We start from the raw sequence: 10,671 nt of genomic DNA, 5'->3' as shown, positions 1-10,671 counted from the left end.
TGCTCCATGTAACAGAGATCACATTTATTTATCTATAACGTATCTTTCAAATTCAAGTCTCCTTAGTAATGCTCCTATTCTTCCAGTGATGTTCACAGGACACCACCTAAAACAGAAAAATAGATTAGATTTTATGTAATACTCTAAAGTATTACCAAGATGTTCAGGCTGTTAATTATAATACCACACCTCAAGCCATCAACTTGTAACCTATCAAACGCTCAGGGCCAATCAAAGGGTGGGCCAGGAGGACCATTTGGCCTGGGCCTCAAGCTCAAAGGGGGGCTTAAATGTAGACACTTGTTAATTTTTTGGCATTTGATACGTTTCACAACTTGTTTTTATGCGCATCACTATCGGACTAAGATATGACACATTCTCTCAGCTTAGAGCTGCAAAGTTAAGCAAATAAGAGATGTGATTTAGTAAAAGACATAATTTTTTAATTAACTGATATAGATTTTGTCATATTAAAGAGTTTAAAATGTTCATACATATTACTAAAAATATATCGGTTCTGATGGCATAAGATTAGACCGTGATGAACGTGTCCTCTCAGATCAGCTGATTATATAAACTAACCACTACTAGTGGCTGGTGCTGGATCAAGTGCGTGTTGAAAGGTAGAGAATTGTTACATTTTAGTGTCCTTATAGTTTTACGTCTAGTTGACTAAGGAAGTATTTATGTGCGAGAATTCCTCATTATTATCTTCATATGGTAGCTAAAAGAGGTGACTGGTTGGTTGGTTGAGCCCTAGCTTGGTAGCTTGGCCATCATCATAGGCTTTCGTAGGCTATAGGCCCAGATTCAAGGTGAAAATTTCTGAGGACAATCTTGTACAGTGAGTTTCGTGAGGACACATGTTTGAAATGTTGGACATTGTCTCTCTGTCTGTATCCATGTCTGTGTTTACTATATATATGTCATCCCTTTGTCTTCAGCTCAGCCTGTTATATTATACCTTGCGTGCTTGAGTTTTTATTCAGTGATAAAGATAATAACCTGCCTGACTGTTTCATTTTGTATTCTTAATTAGTTTTCCTTCATTTTAAGTCTTTTCAGCATTTGTGTACCATTCAGCATTTGTGTACATGTTTAAAGTAGAAGATTTCTAGTGTAGATAAGCTATTTATTTACAGCAGAATATTTCAAGTGTGGATAGGCTACATATTGACCAGATAGATCACTATGAAGAGGAGATTTGAAAGTAGTGCAAGCAAGAGACGGTGAAAACAACTGAGTGAAGCAGCAGCTAAGAGCTCAAAGCCAATAACTTCATTTCTCAAACCACTGGAAAACACACCTTACCCAACAAACAATGCTACAGATAATGAAAACTCCACAACTGCAACAGGTGATATTTCAACGATACCTGAACATGAGGACAGTAGTCAAGAAGGAGATGTGCCAACAGTAACAGATGCAGCAGAAGATCCTGTGTATGATCAAGAAACTCAACAGCAACAGGAAGATGTAGATCTTATGCAGCAAGAGCAATTCATGAGTACTACAGGTTTGACTGTGACTGACATTGGAATTATTGACAAGAGCAATGCTGCCCAAATGCAATCTTTTCTTCAAATTAGCTGTTTTGAAATTCCAAGTAACATTCCACGAGATGCTGATAATCATGCTTTCCCTACTTGTCTGCTGACAAAAACTCTTCCAAATGGTGAGACCTGCACAAGACACTGGTTATGCTGGAGTACGAAAAAACAATCTCTGTACTGTGCACCCTGCTTCATTTTGAACAAAAGTGCTGCAAATGCATCAGTTCTCTCTGATCAATCAGGATGGAGCATCAACAGAGGTTAGAGGAAGTTGAAAGACCGATTACCATCACATAAGAGTTCAACTTCACACAAAGAAAAAATGGTTACTCACCTTTTGTAACTGTTGTTCTTTGAGATGTGTTGCTCATATCCATTCCAATTAGGTGTGTGCGCACTGTGTGCACAGCTGTTGGAAAGTTTTTCCCCTAGCAGCACCCGTCGGGTCGGCTGTGGAGCTCCCTGGAGTGGTGCCTTCATGGCGCTCAATATAATACCCTGCCAACTCGGCGTCCCCTCAGTTCCTTCTTGCCGGTTACTCTGACAGAGGGGAAGGTGGGCGGGTTTGGAATGCATATGAGCAACACATCTCGAAGAACAACAGTTACGAGAGGTGAGTAACCGTTTTTTCTTCTTCGAGTGATTGCTCATATCAATTCCAATTAGGTGACTTCCAAGCCTTACCTAGGCAGTGGGGTCGGAGTTAAGGAATGCTGATTGTAGCACCACTCTACCGAAAGCCATGTTGTCCCTGGCGTGACGGACGATGGCGTAGTGAGAGGTGAAGATATGAACTGAGGACCAAGTCACTGCCCTCCAGATTTCCTATTTCGGGATCTGGGCCAGGAACGCTGCTGACGAGGCCTGGGCCCTAGTGGAGTGTGTGGTGAGAGCTGGGGTCAGCACTTTGGCCAGCTCATAACAAGTGCAGATGCAGAACGTGATCCAGGAGGATATTCTCTGAAATGAGAGTGGGAGGCCTTTCATGCGGTCCGCCACTGCTACGAATAGCTGTTTAGATTTTCTGAATGGCTTAGTGCGCTCGATGTAGGGCTCAGGCATCGAGGGAATGTAGCTGCTACTCCCGGGTACTAGCATGAGGCTTCGGGTAAAAGACAGGTAGGAAAATGTCCTGGCTGGTGTGGAAGTTGGACATCACCTTGGGGAGAAGGGCCAGGTGTGGTCTGAATTGCCCCTTATCCTTGTGGAAAACCGTGTAAGGCGGTTCCAAGGTGAGGGCTTTTAGCTCAGAGACGCGTCTCGCCGACATAATGGCAACCAGGAAAGCTGTCTTCCAGGAGAGATACAAGAGGGAGCATGTGGCCAAAGGTTCGAACGGGGGCCCCATGAGCCTTGAAAGGACCAGGTAAAGGTCCCCTGCAGGGACAGGCTGAGGGATCTGAGGATATAAATGGTCCAAGCCTTTGAGAAAGTGACCAACCATAGGGTTGGTGAAGACCGAGCGGCCAGACGCACCTGGGTGGAAGGCTGAGATGGCAGCAAGGTGAATCCTTATGGAGGAGGCCGCCAGGTCTTGCTGTTTCAGGTGCAGGAAGTACTCTAAGATGAGAGGTACCGGCGCCTGGAGGGGGGCTGAGGTGCTGGTAACACCAACATGAAAATCTTTTCCACTTTGCCAGATACGTGGCTCTGGTGGACAGCTTCCTGCTGCCTAGCAGGACCTGTCTTACTTGATCCAAGCACAGAAGCAACGTGGGGTTCAGCCATGAAGCTTCCAAGCCATGAGGTGGAGGGACTGTAGGTCAGGATGATAGAGGCGACCATGGTCCTGAGTGAGTAAGTCGGGGAGGAGAGGCAACATGACCGGTATGTCCACCGACAGCTCCAGCAGCGTGGTGTACCAGTGCTGGCGAGGCCACGCTGGAGCTATCAGAATCACCTTTGCCCCCTCCCTACGGATCTTGAGCAGGACTTTGTGCACGAGAGGGAATGGAGGAAAGGTGTAGAGCAGGTGACCTCTCCAGGGTAGCAGGAATGCGTACATGAGGGAGCACGGGCTGCGACCCTGGAAGGAGCAGAATGATTGGCACTTCCTGTTGCATTGGGTGGCGAACAGGTCGACCTCGGGAAACCCCCACCTTTGGAAGATGGGGTGTATGACATCCGGTCGGAGAGACCACTCGTGAGTGTGGAAGGATCTACTGAGGCGGTCCGCCAGCATGTTCTGAATTCCTGGGAGAAAGGACACTTCCATGTGAACGGAGTAGGCTATGTAGAACTCCCACAGTCTAAAGGCCTCCTGGCATAGTGGGGAGGAACGGGCTCCCCCTTGCTTGTTAATGTAAAACACGGCTGTGGTGTTGTCTGTTAGTACAGCTATGCAGCATCCTTGCAGTTGGGCCTGGAAGGCTTGGCGAACTGCCACTAGCTCCCTGACGTTGATATGGAGGGAGAGCTCATTCTGTGACCACAGGCTCTGTGTCTGAAGGTTCCCCAGATGTGCCCCGCATCCCATAGCTGACGTGTCCGTAACCAGGGACAAGGAAGGCTGTGGGCTGTGGAAGAGGACTCCTCCACACACCGCTCGGGGGTCGAGGACCTGTCTCAGCACTGTGACCACTGAATTCAAGTTGTCGTGCCCCGAGCAGTAGGCCGAGGCGAGCCATGCCTGCAATGGCCCGCAGCTCCCACTGGCCGTGAACGGCGAACCGCGGCCACTGGGAGCTGCAAGCGACTGTACCTGCGGACGCTCAGGTAAACAAAGTGTCTCACGGCCCACCAGAGGCTTACCCTGAACAAGCCACGAACCAAGTTTGGAAACCCCTGCTTTAGACTGTGCACCCTGGGCCTGGTGGTACACCCACGGTGTCCAGAATGGCCACTGAGATGGTCCCTGCTTTTGCACCAGCCGTGGCCCTGCCCCCACTTCAGGGCATCCATGGCCTGACCGGTGCTGGTCCCGCTCCAAGTACCTAGACCCTGCCTCTGAGCCCAAGGAACGGAATTGGGACCGCAAGGGTCAAGGTGGCGCCAAGCGGAGCTGAGCCAGCGAGTGGAGCCGTGAAACTGGGAAGCGGTGCCGCGAAGCTGGGGAGCTGTGCCAAGAAGCTGGAGAGCGGTGCCGCGAGGCTGGGGAGTGGTTCCACAACCTGGAGCGGTGTCGTGACCTGGAGCGGTGTCGCGACCTGGAGCTACATGGGGACGGCGAGCAGTGCCGGGACCGGTGCCAGGTCCAGGACGTGCTCCTCGAAGGCGACCAGCGTGCAGATCGGCATAGCGATCGGGAGCACTGGCGTGATCTGGAGCAGCACCGCGAATTCGACCGGTGCTGTGAGTACAACCAGCACCGCGATGGGGAGTGGTGCCAAGACTCCAAGTGGTGCTGGGGCTCGACCAACAGTGCCGATGGCTGGATCATCACTGGTTTGCCTTGAGATGGTGCCATATGCTGTGGTACCGGAGGCTTGGCACGGATCGTAGGTGCCATCAGTGCCATCATGGCGATGAGGTCCCTCGTGGCCGCAAAGGTGTCCAGGGTGGATGGCAGCTGTACTTCCTCAATGCTGTGGGTTGGGGAGTCCAATGGCACCCCTTGTGGGGCCAAAGTCGACGGTGCCGCTTCCACAGGCTTTGGTCCTAGGTGCTCCTCTCTGGGACGCGCCCCATTGGCCGGCTCCAGGGAGGTGGGTCTCTGTGATGGAGAGCCACTCCTCCCTTGCTTCTGGTGCCGCTTCTGCACTGGGGAGTGGGAGTTATGCTGGATTGATGCCGCCGGTTTCGGCGCTGGGGAGCGGTGGTGTCGTGGGTCTCTGCCTGAGTCCATCCACAGTGCTGCTTCCACCACTGCCACCGGGGCGCTGTGCACCAAAGAACTTGGTGCCGGGTCCTGCCACGCCGAAGATGGCTAAGGTCTAAGTGCCGCCTCCATAAGGAGCTGCTTAAGGTGAAAGTCACACTCCTTTTTGGTCCCAGGACGAAACCCATTGCAAATCCTGCACCTACCAGCTTGGTGAGCCTCCCCCAGACACTTCAGACAAGAATCATGGGGGTCACACGTTGGCATGGGCTTGGAGCAGGACTTGCAAGGCTTGAATCCTTGGGACTTGGGCATGAAAACCCTTCCAAAAAAAAGTGGTTGGGACAGAGGGTAAACCCCCCATCCCAACTGCTACTAACTGCAACAAAAATAAACTACAAGAACTAAAGAAAAGTTATAACAATGACTATAAAACAAGCTAGGGAAACGTGGAGAACTCGCTAAGCAAGACGCCACAGTAAGAAGGAACTGAGGGGGTGCTGGATCGGCAGGGTCATATATTGAGCGCCATGAAGGCGCCACTCCTGGAGGCTTCAAGCTGAACCGATGGGTGCTGCTAGGGGGAAAACTTTCTGACAGTTGTGCACGCGGCGCGCACACACCTAATAGAATCTATATGAGCAATCACTCGAAGAAGAAACTATGTTGCATGGAAATCAACCAGTAAGGCAGCATCAACTGAAAGTTCAGCTGAGAATTTATTCTTGACTGAACTCTCTACAGAAACTAATAACTGGAAAAAACATTTTGAGCGCATCCTGAATGTCATCCTTTTTCTTTCTGACCAGGGATTGGCTTTCTTTGGTTCCAGTCAACGTATTGGTGATCGTGCAAATGGAAACTTTCTAGGCATAGTTGAGCTCCTCAGCAAATATGACCCACTTTTATCAGAGCATGTTAAACGTGTTCGAGAATCTCAAGAGAGTCAAAAGCGCATGCAAGTCCATTCTCTCTCCACACACATACAAAACGAGTTTATTGAGCTATGTCGGTCATTCGTAAAAAACAACAATTCTTGATGCGATTTGAAATGCCAAGTATTTTTCAATCGTTGTTGATGCCATTCCAGATTGTTCTCACAAGGAACAGACTACTATGGTTATTCGATATGTTAAGATTGTAGATAGCTCACAATTTTCAATGGAAGAAAGGTTTATTTTGTTTAATAATTTCAAGAGAAAAACTGGAAAAGAAATTGCTGCTCGAGTACTAGCAATTCTAGAAGGTTTTAAGTTAGATTTTCAAGTCTGCATATGTCAAACCTATGAGAATGGATTTAATATGGCTGGGAAGTACAAAGATGTACAAGCAGTTCTGCCTGAGCATAATTCAAACTGTATTTTCTCCAGCTGTGGAAACCACACACTAAACCTTGTAGGTGTTGACTGTGCTGAACCATGCAAGGAGACAATTACTTACTTTGGAACTGTTCAGCAAATGTACAATCTCTTCAGTAGAAGTCCACAAAGGTGGGAAATTCTGAAGCAATATCTTCCTGTTTCACTGCATGGGATGTCCAAAACTAGATGGTGTGCACAGATTGATGGTGTTCAACCAGTTGTGCAGCATTTGAACTCAGTGAGAAAGGCTTTAAATGAGCTTGAATCTCTCAATCTCATTGCATAGGCTTGAACTGAACTTCAGTCTATTCAGAAGCACATGTCCAAATTTGAATGCATTCTGATGTCATCTTTGTGGATGAAGCTACTTACAGTGATCCACCAAACTAATCTGATAATTGAAGCATACAATGCTACACTTGATGTTGAGAGGGATAACGTTGAAAGTCTTATCAATGACATTCAACGGATTCGTGAACAATGGGATGCGATCCTGACTGAGTCCAACTTAGTAGCACAGAATATTGACATTTCATCTGAGTTCTCCACCAATCGCAACTTACCTACTGAATCTGATGCTGAGCAGCATTATAGGGTCAATGTCCTCCTTGTCATCATTGACTCTATTCAATCAGGTTTTACACATCAGTTTGAATCACTGAGACTAATTTGTACCCTTTTTGGGTTTCTTTGGCAGTTCAACAGACTGAATAATGAAGATCTACTTTCTGCAGCTGAACAATTTCAGCAACAGTACAACAAAGAAATCTCAAAAGATCTCAGTGATGAGGTCATCTTCCTCAAACGAATATATTCCATAAACTTTAAATTGGATTGCAAGCCAAAGGAATTGCTTCAAGAAATACTCGAACTTGGACTCTCTGGGGTGTTTCCTAATATCACAATTGCATTACGTATTTTTGTCAGTTTGCCTGCATCAGTGGCTTCAGGTGAAAGCACCTTCAACATGTTGAAGCAGGTAAAGAACTATCACCATTCAACTATGGGACAAGAGCATTTGAATGGGCTCACCATACTTAATGACATTGCACAAAAGCTAGATTTTTCCTCAATAATTAGAGCATTTGCACAGAAAAGGCTAGAAAAGCATTTGTTAAATAAAAAAAATATTCAAATTATGTCTCACTCTTTTTTTGGTGCATTATTTTGTTTTCATGTGTTGTCATTTTTTATTTTTATTATGGCTAGGGGCCTCAAAAGCTGGAAGTGGCCCTGGCCTCTCTGGACCTCTGAGAGGGCCTGCACAAACGAAGCAGGATGACTAGCGGTCAATGTTTGGGTGGGAGACTTCAAGGGCAAACACCAAGTACCTTAGAAGTGGTGGTGTCAATTTCATCCATGCCAATCTGCCCGCTGAGTCAGTTTCCTAGAACTCAGTTTATCTACTCCAAAAAAAGACAGAGAAAGAACCTGCCAGGATTTGAATCTATGTTTCTAGAGATCCCTTCCTTATAGGGTGTCCCCAGACTTAGACGGAGTACGGTATAATCTGCCAAGAGCGACCACTCATGGGAGTTAGCAAAAATAGTCTCTTGTAATAGGTAGTCTCTCTTCAAAGGTTTGCGCAGCAGAGAGCCATAGTGTTCTGTGGCCTCTGCAAGTATTCCTTGTGACAGCTAGTCTCTCTTCAAAGGTGGTCTCTAAGGCTATGTCTACACTACAGCTTATGTTGGCATAATTTATGTTGCTCAGGGGGGTGAATAAGTCACCCTCCTGAGCGACATAAGTTACACCAACGTATGGACATCGCTATGTCAGCAGAAGAGCTTCTCCTGCAGACACAGCTACTGCCACTCGTGGGGGCTGGAGTAGTTAAGCCAACGGGAGAGCTCTCTCCCGTTGGCTTAGAGCGGCTACATTAGAGATCTTACAGTGGAGCAGCTACAGCGGTGCAGCTGCGCCACTGTAATCTCTAGTGTAGCTGTGCCTTAAGGCAGATTTTACTGTACTTCCTGTTTATATAGCCAAGCAAGCAATTAGATTTGGTGGCTAGGCCATGTTTTCATGATAATTTTGCAAGGCCAAGGAAGCAATAACACCTAGTAATAGGATTTCATTCCCTTATAACTAGGCCTGGTGGAACTCAATGTTTATTGTTTTACAATTTTGATGGATATTATCCAGTGTTTATTTTAAAGCATTTTTTCTATTGTTATCAATTTCAATTTTCATAGTTGTGCAAAATTATAGGTTTTAAGCCACTTTTTTGAGTTTTATCTATTTAAATTTTCACAATTGTGGGAAATTATGGGCTGGTCAGCCAATAATTATTTAATGATAGTAGACCTTGAGATTCAAAATGTTAAAGCTTTACATTAAAACATGAATTCTCAACATCACATGTCAAAATATATAAAGTAAATAGCTCTAAATTAAACTCTAATATGTTCTCAAGCAGCATTTTTCTCACTTTGCCTATCTGTAAATTTCTATTATTATTGATGGAACTATTTTTTCATGGGTTTGTGTGTGAACAGTGAAATTGATATTTACCTACATTTACCAAACACAAATCTAATCCTTCCAAGCCTACTTAGAACAGAGTCTTTAAATGATTAAGAGTATGGAACATCTTCCATATGAGGTGAGATTAAAAAGACTGGGACTGTTCAGCTTGGAAAAAAGATGATGGGAGGGGGGACGAGCAGGATATGATGGAACCAGGGCCGGCTCCAGGGTTTTGGCCGCCCCAAGCAGCCAAACAAAAAAAACAAAAAACAAACAAAAAAAAGCTGCGATCGCGATCTGCGGCGGCAATTCAGCGGGAGGTCCTTCACTCCAAGCAGGAGTGAGGGACTGTCTGCCGAATTGCCGCCGAACAGCTGGACGTGCCGCCCCTCTCCGAAGTGGCCGCCCCAAGCACCTGCTTGGTAAGCTGGTGCCTGGAGCCGGCCCTGGATGGAACTCTATAAAATCATGAGTGGTGTAGAGAAAGTGAATGGGGAAGTGTTATTCACCCCTTCACATAACACAAGAACCAGGGGTAGGCCAATGAAATTGATAGGCAGCCTATTAATAGGTTTAAAACAAACAAAAGGAAGTACTACTTCACACAAGGCACAGACAACCTGTGGAACTTGTTGCCAGGGGATGTTGTGAAAACCAAAACTATAACTGGGTTAAAAAAATAATTAAATAAGTTCCTGGAGGATAGAGCCATCAGTGGCTATCAGCGAAGACAATCAGGATCACAACCCCATGCTCTGGGCACCCCTAAGCCTGACTGCTAGGTGCTGGGCACCAGGGGATGGCTCACTCAGTGATTGCCTGCTCTGTTCATTCCCTCTGAAGCACCTGGCACTGGCCACTGCCAGAGGACAGGATCCTGGGCCAGAAGGTCCATTGGTCTGATCCACTGTGGCCAGTCTCATAGATTCATAGATTCATAGATTCTAGGACTGGAAGGGACCTCGAAAGGTCATCGAGTCCAGTCCCCTGCCCGCATGGCAGGACCAAATACTGTCTAGACCATCCCTGATAGACATTTATCTAACCTACTCTTAAATAGCTCCAGAGATGGAGATTCCACAACCTCCCTAGGCAATTTATTCCAGTGTTTAACCACCCTGACAGTTAGGAACTTTTTCCTAATGTCCAACCTAGACCTCCCTTGCTGCAGTTTAAGCCCATTGCTTCTTGTTCTATCCTCAGAGGCTAAGGTGAACAAGTTTTCTCCCTCCTCCTTATGACACCCTTTTAGATACCTGAAAACTGCTATCATGTCCCCTCTCAGTCTTCTCTTTCCAAACTAAACAAACCCAATTCTTTCAGCCTTCCTTCATAGGTCATGTTCTCAAGACCTTTAATCATTCTTGTTGCTCTTCTCTGGACCCTTTCCAATTTCTCCACATCTTTCTTGAAATGCGGTGCCCAGAACTGGACACAATACTCCAGCTGAGGCCTAACCAGAGCAGAGTAGAGCGGAAGAATGACTTCTCGTGTCTTGCTCACAACACACCTGTTAATACATCCCAGAATC

The sequence above is a fragment of the Terrapene carolina genome, unplaced genomic scaffold (genome assembly GCF_002925995.2).
Source record: "Terrapene carolina triunguis isolate 2854851 unplaced genomic scaffold, T_m_triunguis-2.0 Scaffold428, whole genome shotgun sequence".
In the NCBI taxonomy this organism is placed as follows: Eukaryota; Metazoa; Chordata; order Testudines; family Emydidae; genus Terrapene; species Terrapene triunguis.
Note: the sequence above shows the minus strand (reverse complement) of the source record.